We start from the raw sequence: 6,402 nt of genomic DNA, 5'->3' as shown, positions 1-6,402 counted from the left end.
TGTATAGAACTACCTAAAGGTGCGGGGGGGGCGACCGCCATTCCGAAGGACCGCCATTCCGACGGTCTGCCAGTCCGAAAATTCCCTAAGGTCCGTCATTTCGAACTTCCCGAGGGGCCGCCGTTCATGTCATGTGTTTTATTTTGAAAATTGACCGGATTCTCTCGTGGTTTGACTTCCTGCCCGGCTTGACACGACGCGCCGCGGGGACAGCGCCCGACCGGCCCCTCCCCCTCCCCCTCCGCCTCCAAAGTTTCACCCAGGTGCGAGTCTGATGCATTACATCCATGGTCTGATGCAGCCGCGGCACTCCTGCTGAAAATAAATGTCCTTGCTCTGTGCTTTGGTTAGGTTTAGGCAATGTAGAAAGGAGTTGGTTAAGTTTAGTAAAAAGGTTAGGTAGAGGCCAATAAAATCGCAGTTAATATGTATCTCCCCTGGGAGTCGAACCCCGATCCACCACGTCAAGAGCAGATGCTCTGACCACTACACTACCACCGCAATTAGGCTTGTTTACTCCGTGCCGTAAACCATTCAAGATTTTTTCAGGTTCAGAATGGCACCCTTTCTTTCAGGTTCGTAATGGCACCCTTTTCCCATAAATAATTAAGGGTCGGCATTCCGACAAATTAAAGTAAACGTTCGGAGTGGCGGCCCTTCGGAATGGCACCCTGGAACCAAGCTGCGGTGAAACAACAAGAGAACACAGTAACATGAGTTACCCTTTTCTTCCTGTTAGAGGTCTTCGGAAAAAACCGAAAACCCGAGGTTCCGACCCGGCTCGGGTTTGGGTCCACTCACAAGAAGTGACGCCGGGGTCGGGTCGGAACCGGTGGAGTTTGTCTCGGGGCTCGGGTCTTTTATTGTGAAAGGCCGGGTCCTACAGTACCCGAGAGGATCCGGCGATTGGCTGTCACAGCTGTCAATCACCCCGCCCCACCCCCTTCCGTCCAATGCGAGGCTGAGCTGCCTGTGTGACTTATGTCACGTGATCAAAACAACTACACGACTCTGATGATGACGTCAAAGGTGACAGTTCAAGCTAAAGTTAGAGCCTAGGTCAGGACTCGGGGCAGTTAAAAAGTTTGTTTATTAACGTAACATTTTGGTTAATGGTTCAAAATAGTTAAACAATCGAGTTGCCGTAGCGGGTTGTTACCGCGGTAACGTTACGCTCCGCAAAGCACATGGAAACTCCAAAATGATAACGTTAATTAAACAAGAGGAAATGACCGGTGGATTGGCGTTAGCAATGGCTAAGAAGAAGGATTACAGTACATGACCATCTAAACAAGAAAATGACGACGTGGATTTATTTCTGTTTACATCACGTTATGGCCGGGGGGGCTGGCAGCGGCCGCAGCCGGAACCAGGTAGAAGAAGACTACGTTAAGGTAAGAAACAGAAAGTAAAAACAAGTCTTATTTAACGCTAGACAACTTGTATTAAATCATAAAGCAACTCGGGCATTTCGGGTCCACGGGTTTTTTAGGGTTCAGCTCGGGTTCGGAACTCATATTTACAATAATAGCTCGGGGCCAGTCGGGTCCGGGTCCAATTTTCACGGGTCCATTTGGGTTCGGGTCCGTCAAATTGGACCCGTGAAGACCTCTACTTCCTGTGTATAGAATGTTCAACACGCTTACTGTACAACAGGCTACTACCATTTTATGAACCAATGGGAGTTTCCCCTTTCTTGCGTTGTGTGGCCAGCTTATACTTTGCCTCAATGCACAAACAGACAGAGGTAACTCTGAATTAAGGGTAAAATGTTAAGTTTGAGTTAAATATTTTTAGACAGCTAGAATACTACTCGCAAAAGCAAGGATTTGACCAATTTTCAGAATCCTAAGTTCAATACAGTTGACTGGACAACAAAAATACTTTAAACTCATTTTTCTTAGAACTGCACTCTGAGGAGTTACCCCTTTCTTCCGTTGTAGGGCAGTACAGGGAGGTCATCATCACCAACTTTGTCGACTGGTGTGAACTGAACCACCTTCACATCAACCCCAGCAAGACAGAGGAGGAGGTGGTCAACTTCAGCAAGAAACCACTTGACACCGGTGAACATCCAGGGCTCGGACGTTGAGATCGTGGAGCAATACGAATACCTGGGTGTTCATACTGGTCACAAACTGATGTCCTGTACAAGAAGAGCCAGAGTCGTCTCCACCTACTGAGAAGACCGAGGTCCTTCGGTGTGTGCAAAACACTGCTCAGAACTTTTCACGACTCTGTGGTGGCCTCTGCTTTGCTGCTGCTCGTCAGACAGGCTGGCTCTGTCCTGGACTCCAGTGAAGTGGTGGGTGAGAGGAGGATGTTGGCCAAGCTTACAGTACTGTACATCAATTATGGACAACCCCTCTCACCCGCTGCACGAAACATGTTGAAAACCTTTGCAGCTCCTTCAGCAACAGACCGCTGCACCCATGCTGTCGGAAACAACGGTATCGCAGGTCATTATTCCAGCTGCCGTCAGACTGTACAACACCAGTCCGACCCAATAATAACCTGCACTTTGGACTCTATTTATTCTTGACATTATTGCATTACTGATCTGCCAACTTTTGCACAAGCCACTTTCTCCATTACACTCACTTCACTTTACCTCACTAAGTTGTACTTTTAAAGTTTTTTTTTCTTTTCTACATAATTTATTCTTGTGTATGTTTACCTTGTTCACTCATACAGGCCATACTTACTTACTTGTCCTTCATGACCACCCACACTGTGCAATATCTTTGACCAAACAGCATAGTTTTTTTTAAATATGTTTTGTACATGACAGTAGGGGAGAGTGGGGTAAGTTGAGCCACTTTTTGTATTCAGGATCACTACATCAAGACAATTATAGTTTTGTTGCTAACTAACACATCTGCATATATTTCAGGATGTTTTGCATCCCTACAAATTAACAGAATGAGTGTAAATATAACTGTTTTTAAAATATAGCATGTTCAAAAAAAGTGGTCTTGTGACTCAACTTACCCCATGAATGGGGTAAGTTGACCATAGGAGTGGGGTAAATTGATCAACCCCCCCTTCTTTCCTTCCATCCATCTCCTACCTCCCCCTTTACTTAATATTTCATCTGTCCAGGTTACAGTTGAACACAAACTGCAGGGACTTCCTGCTGAGCCACCAACTCACTGAGATTTGGGGAGTTTTGCAATTACGTGGCATCTTGGGAAGAATCCCAGATATTTTTCTTTGAAAGTAAAGTTTGGCCTCACTATAAACAACTTTTCCTGTGTATACTTACTGTAATCACAAACATACAGAATCTTGATTTAATCATTTGGACATATACAGCCAAAATACATTCATTAAGTGTATAGGATAGGTGGCTCAACTTACCCCACAGCTACCTTAGCTTGGGTTTGTTGCTCTCACAGCTAAAATGGTGCAGTTTCAAGCTAGGTTTACTACCTCATGTTGTAGCTCATAGATACCACAACCCATGTATAAAACAAATTTGCAATCATCTCTTTTGGTCTAAACACAATTTTCATGAAACTTATGATCGACAAAATTCACTCTTGAGAGTGAAAAATTATTTTTTGGTCATAAATGTTAAACCACTTTACTCACGTGGTTCTAATCTTCACAGACTCCATGAAATGATGCCTGCCTCCCAAATATTTGGTCACATGCTAACTTTTTCCTATAGTTTCCTAGAAACAAGGGGTGGGTCAACTTACCCACTGGCTCATCTTACCCCACTCTCCCCTACATATCTTAATTTTTTACATAGTTACATTCTTGTGCACAGTAAATCCTTTATTTATTCCTTATTTCTTTATGCATCCTGTACTGTTTGCTACTGTTACAAGAGAATTTCCCACATCTGCCGTCAGCCGTCAACTGCGGATGAAATCACATGTAATTAGCTCGTGATGATTATCTCTAGCTGAACGCTCTCACCTGTGCACGTTCAATGACCCATTTAGACGCCGCTGATTCTTATAAGGCCTCCATTTGTCTTTAACTGTAATTTTCCACATTACTTGGATGATGCGGACTTGTTCGCTGACGACCGACAGCTGTGACTGTGACACGGGGGAAAAAAACGTGAATCAGGACGTATTTGTGTGAGGAAGAGCAAGACAATGCATAAAGATTGCAACATCAAATAATAGGAAGTTGAATTATTTAAAACACAATCTGGAAAAGTACTCAGGGAAAGTTTATACACACACAAAAAAAAAAACACAATGTCCGATCACGCAATACTGCTCTCAAAAACCCGGACAGGAAGGTGTGATATGGTACTCTGTGAAAACATTGCTCACTGTAGCACAATGCTAAAGCACAAACTGTAAAAAACAAAGATTTAATCATCGTCATTGGGGGGAAAAAAACACTAATTCACAGCCAAGATTATTGCTTAAGACACAAAACATCTGAGACCATCTCACTTTCAGCACTTTTACCTCCTCTTTCCTCTGCAATACTTGATTTACCTCTCATTATTTGCAGCTTTACTTCCACCAACATCCATCAGTGTTGTTTTATCTGTGACTCATCAACAGCTACACACTTTTTTTGGACCAGATTTCAGTAATGTAAAGAGTCAGCAAAGAAGCAAAGTGGTTGAGAATTAGATTAGAGAAAGTTTAGAGTTGCTGATAGATAGATTTTTATTTTATTTTCCTTGTTTCCCATCTGTGTGCTAAGTTAAATTAAGTTAAGCTGAGTAGCAATATCTTTATATCTACTTATGTAACTACGAAGAAGAAGCCAAACAAGCACGTTTCTCAATTGGTCAAACAATTTCTTTAAAATAGGCTACTAATTACTTGGTGAAGGTCAGAGAACATGGTTGAAACCAGCATCGACTGTCAGCGGGAAACAGGAAACAAACAGCAGTGTCTCCTGTCTCATTTCTGAAATACGTCCACCCATCCATCCATGAGACCTACTGCTGTTACGGTTTCCTCTCCTGCACCTGATGAACAACACTCATTACTTTGGCCTCTGTGACTCTGCCAATTGGATTTAAACACAGAAAAGGGTTGTTAATGGCTCAATTTGCTCAAAAAGCAGTCGATACAATTTTCCTTGGGGTGGACAAAGTCTCAACAGAGTTAATAAACCTAAAGACTCGGCCACACAGGGACAGTTCATGTATATCATGTATGAAACCTTACAGTAAGTGCAACATAAAGATAAGTTTCCTTCGTTCCCGCAAAGGAGATGGGTCATTGTAACTCATCCATTAAGACAGGATTGGAAGTAATTGAAAAAGAGAAGAAAACTGTATTTTTATTGATTGATTGATTTTAATTCATGCTCCACATGCAGATATAAGAGACATAGTCGAGTGGCTGTGAGGTGGAGCAGATAATTATGAAGCTCAGAAATATTAACAAATCTCATTATAGCCTAATCTACACATACATTTTGACATTATACTTAAAGGTCAGTGTTAATTTTTTATTGATTATAAACTTATTGATTTGTTGCAGGTGTAAAAATGAACCTTAGTTAACCAAGTAATAGCTGAGGCTAATGGGACTAGATTGGTTCAGGGACGAAGATAATTAGCATTTTATCATCTTTGATTTCTACATCCTGAGGGTTTTTGGGTAAATGTCAAAGCTCGTGACGCTCTATTCTACGGCATAAAAACACCTCAGTAAACACGACACTTGTGATTCCTGTTAGCCGTGACACTGAAAACGTGTCTGCGGTGTATTTTTTATAACCTAGCATTAGCTTTTTACCTCTGGTGATTGTATTTCAGCTCAGTAAACATAGAAGTTTTTAGTTTTTCCCTGAATTTATTCGCTGTCATTAAAAAGGCTAACTAAAAATCCCATTGAATCTTGGGTTAGCGTCGTCCCTGCAGCACTCAATCAATCATTTTGCAGGTATTTGGTCACAAACAGTACACAGTATAGTGGATATAATCAAATTTTGAGCAGATGATGGTGCTGGAGTCAGCAGATCACCATGGTTATTATAGTTTTTCTCGGGGGAGGGACATAAAGTCTTTGCCAAATTGCGCGGTGATCCATCCAGTCGCCAGTGCTAAAGGGAAAAGTCAGAGGATTATCAAAGTCGGTTTACCCCTGAAGACGATAAACCTTTGCACAAAGTACTGTCCATTGATGAGCTTTGAGATACTGGTCCACAGAGTTGGACGGTTCACCACAGACCAGCACTTGCCCTCCCCAGAGCTGCGCCGCCCGTATGACTAAAAATTCCCTGAATAGTGGAGCTTTTGCTGCATAATCTCATAAAACCCACACATCCTGCTCTCAAATCAAGTTTAAAATGTCTTATTCATGCTCAAAGAAAACACATACAGATGGTTGTGATCCCTGACTTGCACGTCTTTATCCTTTGAAACAGCTCAGCTCTGCATGAGAGCACCGTCGTCTTGAGAACGGGCTC

Source organism: Trachurus japonicus, chromosome 19 (genome assembly GCF_045865225.1).
Source record: "Trachurus japonicus isolate A0001 chromosome 19, Traja_1.0".
NCBI lineage: Eukaryota > Metazoa > Chordata > Actinopteri > Carangiformes > Carangidae > Trachurus > Trachurus japonicus.
Note: the sequence above shows the minus strand (reverse complement) of the source record.